Here is a 15,090-nt window from a genome sequence, read left to right as displayed (position 1 = left end):
GAAAAAAGAATATTGTTCAGCAGTATTCATAGATATCCAGCAGGCATTCGATAGAGTTTGGCACAAAGGATTGTTGTACAAGCTGAAAACCCTCCTACCAAACTCATTCTATATGATCCTAAAATCTTATCTAGATCAAAGAAGATTCCAAGTAAAGTACGAGGAAGAACTTTCAAGGCTCTATTACATCACTGCCTCAGTTCCACAAGGATCAGTGCTTGGCCCATTCAATATATACGGCAGACTTGCCTGAAACAGAAAATGTCGTGACAGCAACATACGCAGATGACACTGCTTGCCTTGCAAGCGATGTGAACGCGAATAAAGCTTCACTGAAACTACAGGAACAGCTCAACAAGGTGAACGTTTGGCTGCAGAGGTGGAGAATCAAGCCTAGCATAGCTAAATCAATACAAGTAACATTTACACTGCGAAAGGGCGATTGTCCACCTGTGCATATAGAAGACAAACCGTTACCAAGCAAAAACAGCGTGAAATATCTCGGACTGCATCTGGACAGAAGACTGACCTGGGCTAATCATATAAAAGCCAAGAAAACAGAAGCCACCTTGAAATTCAAAGAGCTATCATGGCTTCTAGGCCAGCAATCTAGGTTGACCCTGAGTAACAAATTGCTTGTTTACAAGGCTATCATACAACCAGTGTGGACATATGGAATAGAACTCTGGGGCTGTGCAAGCAATTCTAACATCGAAATCCTCCAAAGATTTCAAAACATTGCACTGAGAACTATTTCAAGTGCACACTGGTTTGTGAGAAACAAGGAAATACATGAATATCTGGAGATGCCAACCATTAAGGAAGTAATCCGCAAGAACAGTACTAGATACAGGGAAAGGTTAACCAAACACACCAATGAACTGGCTAGGAGTCTGTTGGCCCCGGGAGATGATGTGGCTCGCCTAAGGAGATGGCAAGTGCTGGACCTGGACCGGAGAAGCTGACCTAAAGTAAAGAGTCCGGTTTCTGCCAACACGTACGGTGCCATTCAATGGAATCGCACCCAACCAAATTTAACCTCGGAAAATATCTGATCATGGCTGATAGCCGATTGCAGATGAACAAGAACACAAAAAAAAAAAAAAAAAAAAAACTTTTCGTAAACATCGTGAGAAAACTGTTTTATGTCTCAAACCCACAAAATCCATTTCGTATGTTGGAGATAACAATCGCCTTACATACAATTATATCAATTATTTATGAAACTACATGATTCATGTTAACGATACGGGACATATAAAATATACAAGTACCATATTTTAATCTTGCAATTTATAATCAGAACAATAATCATATAGATGAATAACATGTATCTATATATATAACGTAAACAAACGCGTTAATGAAATAATTAACAATTTATCTGTAATATAATCAAATACACAATGCAATTGTTAATTCTCATAACCAAAACTGTTTTCATGAGGAAACTGACAGGGATGGTCTGTAGCTTTGATATGAATTAAATTCTACATTAACAGTTTTATGAAGGCTGGGATTTATACTGACTACTTACTATTTTATTCAAGGATTTCTCTTTGATCCAGCAGCTGTGAAGTGAAACTTTGTAATTGCAGGGGTAAAGGGTCGGTACCATTTCACTTACGCCCTAAGTGTATACTTGTGAGTGCAATTTAATATAATAAGTACTCTACAATTTCATACTTTAAGTTCTTGAAACGGTCGTGGGTCCTTGTTATTCAAAGTTCGTCTCGTTTAAATCTCTGGAATTCAACTAAGCTTAGTTTTGTTTCTACTCTTCATACTTTTCTCGAGTCGACGTGACATATGAAAAAGGGAAAATGTTTTAAGTTATGTAAATTAATTAATTACGCTTTGATATAGGACACTTTCACTTTGGTTTGATAAACACAGAGGGACATTTATTCTCAGGTAGGTAATAAAATCTAATATATAAAGTCTCGTGTCACAATGTTCGTTCCCATCCTCCAAACGGCTCGACCGATCCTTACGAAATTTTTTATGCATATTCAGGAAGTCTGAGAATTGGACAATATCTATTTTTAATCCCCCTAAATGTTATTTTTTATGATACAGCATACAAAAATACATCCAACTCCTTATTTTTACCCCTCTACGATCAACCCCTATTTTTAGTATAGTAGATAGTTATTTTTATTGAACTAAAAAAATGTTTCCTAGAAATAATATACATGGCAAAACAGCGTTTGTCGGGTCAGCTAGTATATATATATAATATCTAATCGAAGGTAATTCTAATAAACAACTTACACTAATTGGTAACTGACAATGTTTGGAACCAGATACAGATACCGGCAAACATCTTGAACCAATGTCCTTGCCTGCGCAGAAGCGATTTTTAGGTATCATTGGGAAGGGGGTCGGTGGTGCGCGGCGGCGGGAGAGTGACGTTTCGATCGCGTGATTGGTAAATCAGTTGACGTTTGTTTCCCGCGCGTCCCGTACGATGCGCAAACTTTCCCCCGCTCCCTTTTTTTTTAATGCTCAAGAAGTTTGCCTGTATCTATAACACCGATATAATTGTCAAAGTAGCTAATACCTTAGCATATATTACTAAATACTCATTATGTCATAAGACATTTATTATATGTCACCAAATAACAGTTCTGAGTTTGAAATGAGTATTTCAATATTTTGTTTTTGACTCCAATACCATATTTATGTGTTTAATAATTAATGAATCATCGTTCAATTCATAAAGTGCAACAGTCTCAAGTGGCTGGGACATGTGCACCGAATGGCGAACGACAGAACCCCTCCTTACTGAACTCATAACCCGGTGGCAAGAGAAAACCCGGTAGACCGAGCGTTGGTGGGATGGAGTTGTCAAGGACCTCGAAACAATAGGGGTTAGCAATTGGACGCTGTAAGCACTGGATAGATTGCGATCGCGAACTATACTTGAGGAGACTAAGGCCCACAAAGGGCTGTATAACCATTGATGATGATGAATAATTAATGAATTAATGAAAATACAATATTTTGACATATTTGACGTTTTAAAATTATCATTTCAGATTTAATAGTGGTTTTCACAAATTTGAGGTCGACTTCCTAATTTTCTTAAGACCTTATTCAAATAATTATATCAATTAAAATATATTTTTAGCTAATTTCGATATAATTGCTACAATTAACGTAGTACTGATGTCACATACACACCCAAATGGTACATTTATACAATAGCGAGCTGTTGGTTACGCAGTACTTTTCCTGGTTTAAGAAGAACTGCCACGATGATTACTTCCAATTATTTTTACAAACTGTATTTTTAAATGTGACTTGTTGTGCCTCAATCGTTAAAATCATTTAAGTATTTCTAAAAATACTTGTTGATAGAAAAATACTTTCAGTATTGTAAAGCAGTATTTCGTAGATTTTCAATGTAAGCAATAACTGAATTTAAGAAGAAATTTTTTGATGAAGTCACACCTTTAGAACATTTTATTGCACCTGTTTAATGTCGTATCTATAAATAATTTGATTCGTTCAAGAATATAACTTTATGATATAAGAACGCGGTCATTTATCAGGTTACGGTATTTTTACAAAGTGTTGTATTTTGTTACTTATTGTGGGTCATATGACTTTTATGCTAGAACTTACGATATTTGTTTAGTAAATGCGGGTCTGGGCAGTAGGCCCTAGGCTAATAAGGGTTTTAGGCTGCCATATATCCTGGCTTTGTTGTCTGTATTTATCGTTCTTTCATGTTTACTTTTTATACATCTCCAATTACGTAGAGTTCTCAATGTAAATAACACTGTCACAACCACTGAATAGTTAGATCTATAGAATACTAGCGACCAGTCCCGGCTTCACACGGGTGGTTTTTTTTTACATTTTGGCATAAACGTACAGGTAATGTGACCATCGTATAATTATTAACAAATATTGACATTAATATTTATAGGATAATAACGTCACTCAATTTTTTTTGCCTTCTCGGAACCCCTCCACTTAAACTTTTAAATATAAAAAATACCATTAAAAAAAGTATTATTACAATTTTTTTGTATGGGAATATAGAAAAGTGTTGTTATTAGACTTTTTCAGGAATTTTTTTCTCTCCGTAAGAACTATCCTCGTACTTCAAGGAATCGGTTCAGCTGCTCTCGAGATTTGCGCTAAGCAACACATTCAGCGATTCATTTTTAAATTATAGATAATCACGGTCAAAAAAACGTTTTAATGAAACCTGTATCGCTGCTATAACTTCCATAGAAGTATGATTAATAATCACGCTTTTTAATTATGTAAGGGGCAAGGTGATTGAACTTCCGTTGCTTCCTCATTTATAAATTTTATAAGAAAAGAAAGAAAACCTATTGAGACCCAATATCTTCCAACTGAATGTCAAAAAACCTATTTTCTTAGATCTTGACACATAATAATACTGATGATATATGTATAAAGAGTTATTATTTTTAACTAACCTCAAAGAAGCAAAGATGAGCGTATGTTTTCTCTAACTAAACCTGTTTCGAAGCACAAGATACAGTTCATCGATTTGTTTGTGAGATTGTAGAACATTAAACGATTATTTTGGACGAAAATCGGTATTACAAAGTATGTAAAGTAAAGAAATTTCTTCTTTGTTTAGGTATGAAGATAGAACTACATTTGCGTTTATGTATGTATGTTATAAAAGAAAAGGGGCGATAAAATCAGCCTTGTATCGATTCGTTTTACGAGCCTCAGTATATTGGGTGTTACAACCACGTTATTATTTATGGGGTCATCATTTGCTTGTAGTTTTCGATGCCAAAATATATGAACATCATTTTTGTTTAGGGATGGCCGGCCCTTTAATATTTTGTTAGTTATTAATTTGTTAATATATTGTTTCATTGTTTTATACTCTAGCTACAGTAGCGCCCTCTTTTTTGATAATTCTTCTTTGCAAAAATTTGGATCTTAGCCTGGTATTCAAAGTCGACTCTAATATGTCAAAATATAAACGATTTTAACATACGAAAAATCAGTTGGCACAGCCAGGATTCGAACGGACCTCAGAGTTGAGAAGTGCGGCCTAGCTACTAATACTCTTAATTCAAAGTGCATCTCCCAACCAGAAACGATGTTCACAAATATCGTACAATAAAGCCGCATTTATATTTATCTGACGTGTTGTGTTGTGATGCTCTCTGTCGTGATGGCTACTGTTCACATTGATATGACGTGTTATGATGCATTATGACGGTTTTTTGTATCAGTTCCGTCTTGACTCCCAGAGAGTTCACACATTTGCAATGTTTTTTCAAGAATCATCCGATTCAGATTCAGATTTTGAAGAAGAGTTGGAATTATTGGCGTTGGCAACGCTTCTAACTAAACAACTAACTTCTCCTATCTCTTCCCAAATAGCTGCTCTCATAAAGCCGCATTTACATTTATCTGACGTGTTGTGTTGTGATGCATCAGAACGGTACCAGTTTCATACATTTAATATGGAAGCGTTCACATTTATTCAATGCGGTGTGTTATGACGGCTTCTGATGTGTCGTGTCACAGGCGATCCCGGTCCGCGTCAGAAAGGGTGAGGTGCGGGGGGCGGTGCCGTGAGACGTCATACCGCATCAGACTAGTGTGCACGCGCCAGTGTTGTGTTATTACGCGTCAGAAATGGACGAAGAGCAACTAATTGAATACGTAAGACAATTTAAAGTGATTTATAATCCAAAATGTAAACAATATAAAGATCAAGTTATGAGAGCAGCTATTTCCAATATCTTCTTCTTTTTCTTTGTTTAGTTAGAAGCGTTGCCAACGCCAATAATTCCAACTCTTCTTCAAAATCTGAATCTGAATCGGATGATTCTTGAAAAAACATTGCAAATGTGTGAACTCTCTGGGAGTCAAGACGGAACTGATACAAAAAACCGTCATAATGCATCATAACACGTCATATCAATGTGAACAGTAGCCATCACGACAGAGAGCATCACAACACAACACGTCAGATAAATATAAATGCGGCTTAACTTTATCTTTATATTCTTTACATTTTGGATTATAAATCACTTTAAATTGTCTTACGTATTCAATTAGTTGCTCTTCGTCCATTTCTGACGCGTAATAACACAACACTGGCGTGTGCACACTAGTCTGATGCGGTATGACGTCTCACGGCACCGCCCCCCGCACCTCACCCTTTCTGACGCGGACCGGGATCGCCTGTGACACGACACATCAGAAGCCGTCATAACACACCGCATTGAATAAATGTGAACGCTTCCATATTAAATGTATGAAACTGATACCGTTCTGATGCATCACAACACAACACGTCAGATAAATGTAAATGCGGCTTAAGTTGCGAAAGGTATAAAGAACGAAATATTCCCGTACAAAATGTTCGCAGCACTTTTTCAAGACGCATTAACTGCATATAAAATATCGCCCAATTGACAGGATTTATACGAACTATTTACTGGATATCCAAAATCCGTTAAACTACAGACACTTATGGAGCCTCTCACGTCTGCAGAATACAAAATGAATCACGCTTTTGTTTAATATTTATGGCTGATTTAAATACGAAATATGCGATAAAACTCTTCAATTTCAAAAGGAATTTATAAATATTTTTCAGTTATTTTGCTATCGTATACTGTTCTAGGCATTAACTATCTCAATGTTAGTTCATGATTTGAACTTTTTGGGTAACTCAACCTTTGATGATGAAGAAAAACATTCAACAAGCTCCTATAGGCTTTGGCCAAGGATTTAAGTAAAATAATCGGTTATAGAACATTTATGAATTTAAATATTTTTGAAGTTATACTTCTTTAGGCGCGTTATGAAAAATTGATGAGAGTGAAATTTTACGATGCGCGAGCACCGTGACACAAAATTAACAGAATAAAGTTGCCCACAGAAGATGCTACGGCATTGGACATAATTTAAAAACAACATTCGAATAATAATAGAATTTATGTTACACTTAATGTAAGAGAATAATTATAAATATTTATTTTTTTAATTTTTCAAATGTAAACTGACTTTTATTGACTATAATGACCTCTTTTCCAGTCTTTGATTATTTAATTGTAATTAATTATTTGCATGCAATCAAAAACGATTTTTAATAATGTCAAAGAAGTATAACTTCTTACGCGCGTACATAAGCACGAACCATTTTTTTAAATAAGTGAACATGTTACTTACTACCCTAACCTACTCATGTTAACCAAAGTGAATATTAAAATTATTCTAAAGTACAACTTGTGCTTTTTTTGGCATACAACATTACGAAACTGAATATTTTATGTATACAAATTATAGTAAAGGAGGGTTTGAATAGTTTTTCCTTTTAAATGTATATTTTACTCCATATTCTCGATTTTAAAATGTATTTGTGTCATAAAGGAATTCTAAACAATTACATCTAAATATGTAAAACATACAATGCCTATAATCTGGCATCACCATTTCTCGCAAGGAGCTGCCAAAAATTGAACAAAAGATTGGCTGAATTCTCAAAAGACCTTTCTTGACCTAGATACAACTTACATTAGCGACTTTTTCCGTCTGCCATTTGTTCTTCTCTAGTATTTGAACTTAAAACGCTAATATTATTATGAAATACATATAAGTATCTATAGTTAAATGCAAATTTAATTTTAAAGTGTATAAATGAGTTATTGTTGTAAAATTAAGATTTTCGATTAATGATCATAACCATAAGAAGACATCGTACACTGCATAAAAGTAAATAATAAGTTTCATTCGTTAAAATATAATAACGAGATCATTAGACAATTTGAATTTCCCGCCCAGCATGACAGTTGTCACAGGTTGACGTTTGACAGAATGACGTCAAATCCCAGAAAAGTGGGAAAATGTGATTAAAGAACTTTACTCGTACGATCTAATAATTTATCTGTATTTTAATTTACATGATACCAATTAGACAAGTAATTTAAATAGGATTAGACTCGCTGAATAAAAACATATTATACTATAAACATATATAGATTTATGTTGCGGTATGAAATATACTTCATCTGTCATACAGGGTTGGTGATAGTGGTATAATAGTTAAAATAATTTTAACCCATTTTTTTCGTCGGGTAGATGCCATTACTGACTCTATGGCCGAGGTGGTATACCGATCTTTGTTGTCTCTTATGGGCACCACCGACATTTTTCCGGTGTAATCCTACCTATTGGCAACGTGCTATGCGCAAACCTTTATTTTCCTTGGACATTCATAAGTCGAGTGGGCCTGATGGCCCTCAATTGTGATGCGAATTTGTGCTCCTGAGTTGAATCCAATCTTAACGCGCCTTTTTTGGTACCTGTATTCACTCAGTATTCTGAGGAATACTGGGCGTTGACATATCGGATGACGTTCAGTTTGGCGGTCATTTGCCTTTAAGAAGTTTGTTGTGCTCAGCAAGACTAGACGGTACTACTACTTCACTCTGGACCACCGCTTGCAACTCTATCAAGCGCAAATTCGGCCCCATATAGAGTACTGTTCTCACATCTGGGGAGCTCCCCAGTACCAACTCCATCCATTGGTCTCTTTCCAAGCAACTTGATCCCTTGGCGTTGCGTAGAGATGTGGGGCCTCTCTACATCTTCTACCGCATTAACCATAGCGAGTGTTCAGAAGATTTGTTTGGATTAATATCTGCAGCTGAATTTTATCATTGGGCGTCGAGACAGAATAAGAAATTCCACCCGTAACACCTTTCGTCCACCGCATTTTGTAAGGCAGATTTTTCCGTGCCCCACAACTATGTGGAACGAACTAACCACAGAAGTACTTCCGCACCAATTGGAATTAGGGTCCTTCAAAAAAAGGGCGTACAAATAAATACGACGCGAGCCTTCTTACAATGTGATTGTTTTTCAAAGTGGCAATGTAACTTATCGCATAAGGTGAGCCTCCTACCCGTTTGCCCCCTGTTATAACAAAAAAATAATAAATAAACATTATTCACGATCACCATGACACTATGTTTTTTATACTCTGGACGTAAATGTAAATTCAAAGTCATTAAAGTAATTTTAATGACGATCAATAAGTTACCGAATGAATAAATATATTTTGACTTTTTACTATGTATAGATATCATAGAAAAAAACATGTTATTTAATGTAAAAACCCAGTTTCGAGATAACAATGAACCAAGCAGAACTATATCGTTCCCACAAAGGTATAATAAATCTCATAATTAAACAAACGCTTAAACTTTAATAAAAACAGTAATAATGTTTGTGTGAACTCTGGCAATTTGTTCGTCTGTTTCAGGCAAATTTCACAAACGAGTTAACAAAACAAAAAGTTTAGTTTTACTCAGCGCTGATTTATTATTTCAGTAAAATTGGACTACCATCAAAAGGTTAGAACGGATTTTTTTGTACTTTTAATTGACTTTTGATTTTCGTTGTATGTTGGATCAAGCGAGCTGAAGTTTCACGTGATGGTAAGTAAAATGGTAAGTTTGTCAAGTGAAATTCTAGAACATGCGTTGGGCGAATGCTACACGCTCGATATTTATCGTGATATTTGGATCGTGATCCAAAATTACGATGTGTAGTACATGCGTATCACGATCCGTGATACGGATCGCTGGATTTCTAGAAATCTAAAAATCCACGATCCGTATCAATTATCGTCGATAAATATCGAGCGTCTAGTCTCTGCTCGATATTTATCGCGTCAGTATTTATTCTGCCAGCGATGGAAGAGGACGCGCATATATGGAGGCGGAATAATATAGAGAATTCATACTTGTATTAGAAACATTACCTATAAGTATAGGCTGATTTACACGTATTAAGTTGCCAAGTCTTAACTAAATTTTAACTAAATTTCAAGTGACTTAATTTTAAGTAACCGTTTACACGTGAAAATACTAAATAATTAGTTAAACTCATTTATTCGCTCAAGATGGACGACCACAGAACAAAATATTATAGGATTTTCTCTTCCTGATTGGGGATTTACTGTATTGTATGCTCCAATACATGATTGTGAAGGTTCTGGGGACTCAACGTAATACGTATTTGAAGAAGGCGAAGGAGTAAAACGGCTACTATTATTCATTGGGGAAGGGGTTCTACTACTGTTCATTAATTGTTGTATACGCATATCGGACAAATAGTTTTGGATATGTTTTTGAGCTTCCAGCGCCGAAAGCAAAAGCATAGCTTTGCAATGACTCCGCCAGCTTATGCTTTTCACTTAAATTTAACTAAATTTTGCCTGTCCAAACGTGTCAAGTGATTAGCCACGCCCACCAACTTAACCGAAAAATAGACAAAATTCTATTCTACCTTGTTTAGTTGCAACTAAATTTTAACTTGCAACTTCTTACTAAATTCACTGTTTACACGGGTTAAGTTACTTAAAATTAAGTTAATATTTAGTAAATTTTTAGTCAACTTAATACGTGTAAATCGGCCATATGGGACACCTCAAATGCAAACTAGGCAAACTACAGAAAATAATTTAAAAAATAACAGATTTGAAACGATCTGGTGCTGCAGCGGAAAATGTTTACAATTCAAAGTCTTGGATATTGATGTATATCAGCATATACTGATAATAATAATAATAATAATGGCAACGCAAGCTTTCTTAATATTGTTACTCATATTGTAACACGAAATGTACGAGTGTACTCAATGAAATTTACCGTCGTACTGACGCGATCCGTATCGAGTGTGTAGTATACTAAAAAAATACAAGATAAATATCACGATAAATATCACGATAAATATCGAGCGTGTAGCATTCGCCTTGCTTACGTTTTTTGTTCAAAACATATAACATTCATTACATAGAAACCACTGAAAGATTGTATTATAATCATATTTCACATGAAAAAGAAAGAAAAGTGTAAAAGTATATTTCGTTAACTTTTTAATCTACAACGTCTGCGACTATAAAACTTTTGGGTTTTAAAATGGTATGGTGACCTAGCCATAAAACTGGTTACTAAACATAAAATAATGTTAATTGTTTTTTCCAATTATTTGTAATTGTGTTTATTTTGTAAATTACTATCAATCGATAAAGGCTTTTATTTAGTTACTCGTAATCTATATAATAAATTATATACAACAAAAAACAACCAAATATTCATTACATATTATATACAAAAAGGTTCACGAAATGAAAATAAAATAATTATTATTATTAAATACGTAATACGTGAAAGTGCAGGTGATTTAGCGCTATGAATATTCTTAATAATCCTGTTAAGCATATTCCGCGATAGCTTAAACAAGTCAAGACTTAAATAGTGGTCGTTCTATGTCCTGGATGCGCGTTACAAAACTGAGTTTTTTGCATTGTTCGTGTTGATGTGAGTTAATTTTGCTTACATACGGATGAACCCTTATATCATACAAACTCCTATAATTTAAAGTTAAGAGTACACTTTCAAACTTGTAACATGAAAACGAAAAATATTTTGCAATTCTCACTTCTACATTACGTCGTCAACATAACTTCAATTTCATTCGATGTTCTAACAATTCACGAATTTCGTATTGAAGTGCAAGTTTCATCTCATAAATATTGATCCACCTTCATTGTCACTCGGATTCTGCCTGGAATTTCATATTCATTGCAGGTATTTCTGATTTTCTGTATCGGTTTACATATTTTTGTCATTTTGTGAATACCTCGCGATATTAAATTGTTATGCGTGCGCTAAACTTTGTTATTGCATCAAATGTAAGAATGTATGAATATTTAGTGAATGTTGAAACATAAAACACTGGGCTTCGTTTTTTTCAAGTAAAAAACACTGTGTGTGATACACAACAAAATAAATAATAGTTTAAAAAAACTAAAAAAACACGCTTTTAAAGCACATCAAACTAAAAAGTGAAAACTAATTCCTAATTTAGGCTGAAAATGGTAATGAACAAAAAATACTGGTATTATTGTGAAAAAGCGTGGGGCGCTCTGTGCCATATTTTTCGTCTATGGAGCAACTCACGCTTTAAACTATTATATAAATAAGTATACAGATTCTGTTTAAATAAATTGTGACTAAGAAGTTGTTATATGTAATATATGTATTATGTACGTTACCTTTACCTAAACCCGACCACCATATAACCCCGACTGTTGACTATTCTCTACTAATATATTTAACACATCAATCTTGTAACCGACCGTTTGTGTTGGTCGGCCCCTCAATTAGTTCGTACTTAACCTAATTACAAAGCAAACAGTATTATGAAGTTGTCCCTAATATGGCAATACTTGTCTTGTTCATGAATATAATAGAAAGTAAATCGTTATGTATCGATACCTAAAATGTATAAGAGATGAAGGTAAGATATTTTTATTGGTAAGAATAAAAATATCATAAAATACAAATATAATTAATAATCTTAGTTGATTACACCAAACGAATAAAAGACCTAAAGAATGATTAGTCCCAGCAATTTATAAGAAAAGTGACGTAAGGGTGACAAGGAGAAACCATCAATAGCACTTTTTGTCCATATGGTCCATTATGAATTAAGGGGTTCATCTTTAAATGACGACCACAAAAGGTATAATCGTGAATGTCCCATAATGTCGCAATAATTTATTAACATTTTTTTTTGTTTAAAAATAGGTCCAGTATGCGTTTAGCCATAAGTTATATAAAATGCGCCTGTTGTACTATCAATACTAGGTTTGTTAATTTTTTTAGTTATTGTATATTGTTTGTACCGCGTTCTTTTGTCGTTACGTTGTTTATAATTTATATATATTATATATTCTTGTTTATAATTTATTTCACATGTTGGTATAATATATTATGACCGAGGCATTCCCATAGATTTTTCCGATTGTATTATAGTATGTTCAATGTTCATATATTATATATATATACATTGTTTATTGTTAAAATACAATTTATAAAATTATCTAAATGTCCATAAAACAAAAATAAAATAAAAGAAACTAAAATTGAAAAAAAAGTAATACTAAAACTGGTAGCATTTCCTCTTTGTATTGTGATACTTAGGTATACGTTGAGAGAGGAAAGCACCAGCTTTGGGTTGACCTGGACAGACCAGGGGCTAAGATAAATAATGTGCCTGTGTACTTGTACCCTATGGCCCCGTGTCTATTCCAAAGGGACCATAATCAAAGTTGGAGTAAATACTATACATAGAATTTTTTTTTTTTTTAAGTTATTTAAACATATTACTTGCCTTTAATAATAATGAAACAGACCAGAAATGCATGCCCCATTGATTTGTCTTTAAACAAGAACAACGTTGTGAATATTAAGTATCTATCTGTAAACAAAGGGTATCTTAGAACTAAATTTATTGACCGTTTTTAAATGCCAGCCACAAATGATCTTGAGATCATAAACTCATTTCGCCTTTGTCCAAACTGATGATTTAAATTATTTAGGCCGAAGTATTAATAAGAACAAAAACTGATAGTATTTAATGTTATAGGTTAACTTAACCGTATTAATTATATCGTAATCCCGTTGTTCTGTAATAATTGGTTGTGTCTTGAAGGAATAAAAGGCCACACCTACAACAAAGCCGAAAGTTTAAAAGTAAAAAAATCTGTCAAATAAATTGTTTATCCTATTGTGGGTTTCTTTCAGTTTATCACTTTAAAGTGGTATTTAAAATACTATAATCAACTAAATCTATTGTTCTTAATTTAAATGTTCCGTGGAGCAGTGCTATAGGAAATATTTTTGTAATTCGCAATTTTTTATAGAGGTTTAGACTAACCTAACTAATTAAAGAGAAGGTTTATTTGGACGTAAAGGATGATGATTACATACTTGAAATAATTAAATTCTTTATTAAAGGAGGTTTATAGCTATTAAGCATAACGGGCTCGGCGTAAAGCTATTTTGCGAGATTAAAACGGTTTACGATTGCATGTCACTGAAAACGTTGTAAACGGTAGTCGTAAAACTCTTTTTCGCGTCGTTTACTATCCCATAAACTCCAAAAAAAACAAACAGAAGCTGCAAATTGTTAACTAACTTACCATTTAAAAACCCGCTCCGAAAACAATCTCAATTGTTTTTACACACAACTTTTACAATGTTCAAATTAATCACAAAGTTTTATCACTTAGCACTAGTTTGAACACACACATAATTTTTAAACTTAACAATTATGCGCGATACTGGGAAGGTTTTTGAATTTGGAACGAATTAACGCGCAAAGACCAAATAGGTTTTATATTTCATCGTAACCAGCTAGTGAGAAGCCGCCTTAAGGGATGTGCTACGAGCGTCCGTAGTGATGAGAGAGCCGTCACTGCGATTTGGGTAGAAGGCGCGCCTGCGTAGCTTTGCACCAACGCTCGTCTGCACTCATGATACATTCCTGCTTCAATTAATCCCTGTTCTCTTCTCAATTACACCTTTGAGTATTGTACGAGAAATTATAATGTTCCATTTTAATTCCATAACCTGTTATTCAACCACTAAATCATGCGGAAGTTCCTATCTAACTTTAATACAAAGTTTGATTATGAAAGACGTGTAAGTTCTATGTCGTAAGACTTTTAAACTTCTTGCTTTCGAACATACTACTACTTTTTTAGAAGTATTAAATGCATTTTAATTTACGAGATTATTAATAAATAAATCAGTGGCGCTACACCCTCTTTAGGTCTGTTTCATGATCATTTTTTAAAATCTAATAGGCATGTAGGTGATCAGCCTCCAGTGCCTGCCACACGTCGTCGACTTTTTGGGTCTGAGACATGTCGGTTTCCTCACGATATTTTCCTTAACCGTTCGAGCAAATGTTAAATGCGCACATAGAAAGAAAGTCCATTGGTGCACGCTGAGGATTGAACCTACGACCTCAGGTATGAGAGTCCCACGCTGTAGCCACTTGGCCAACACTGCTCTACGAGCTCTGTACTAGATTATTACAAGTACAATTACAAACACCTTAAGTGTTTACAACAGTTTTCGCACTTATTAAAATGCTTTTATCCCTTATTTTTTGAGATGGACCAATAATAAAGATTAATACGATCAGTAGAACCTTAAAATCATGGTCGAATGATCGGATCGAACGGGGATTTCCGCTCGGTTTGGT

General features: G+C 34.3%; 1 protein-coding gene across 2 annotated transcripts in view; it reads right to left on the bottom strand.

Annotated features, from left to right (window-relative positions):
• The window catches only part of LOC125055146 (zwei Ig domain protein zig-8-like), a 43,013-nt gene extending 28,727 nt beyond the window's left edge, over positions 1 to 14,286 (bottom strand). For both annotated transcript variants that reach the window (XM_047657418.1, XM_047657419.1), the window contains exon 1: positions 14,021 to 14,286. The gene's annotated coding sequence lies outside the window, so the exon portion shown is untranslated. The remainder of the gene's footprint in view (positions 1 to 14,020) is intronic.
• Between the last annotated feature and the right edge of the window lie 804 nt (positions 14,287 to 15,090).

This window comes from Pieris napi, chromosome 13, assembly GCF_905475465.1.
Source record: "Pieris napi chromosome 13, ilPieNapi1.2, whole genome shotgun sequence".
NCBI lineage: Eukaryota > Metazoa > Arthropoda > Insecta > Lepidoptera > Pieridae > Pieris > Pieris napi.
This window is presented reverse-complemented; position numbering and strand designations above follow the sequence as displayed.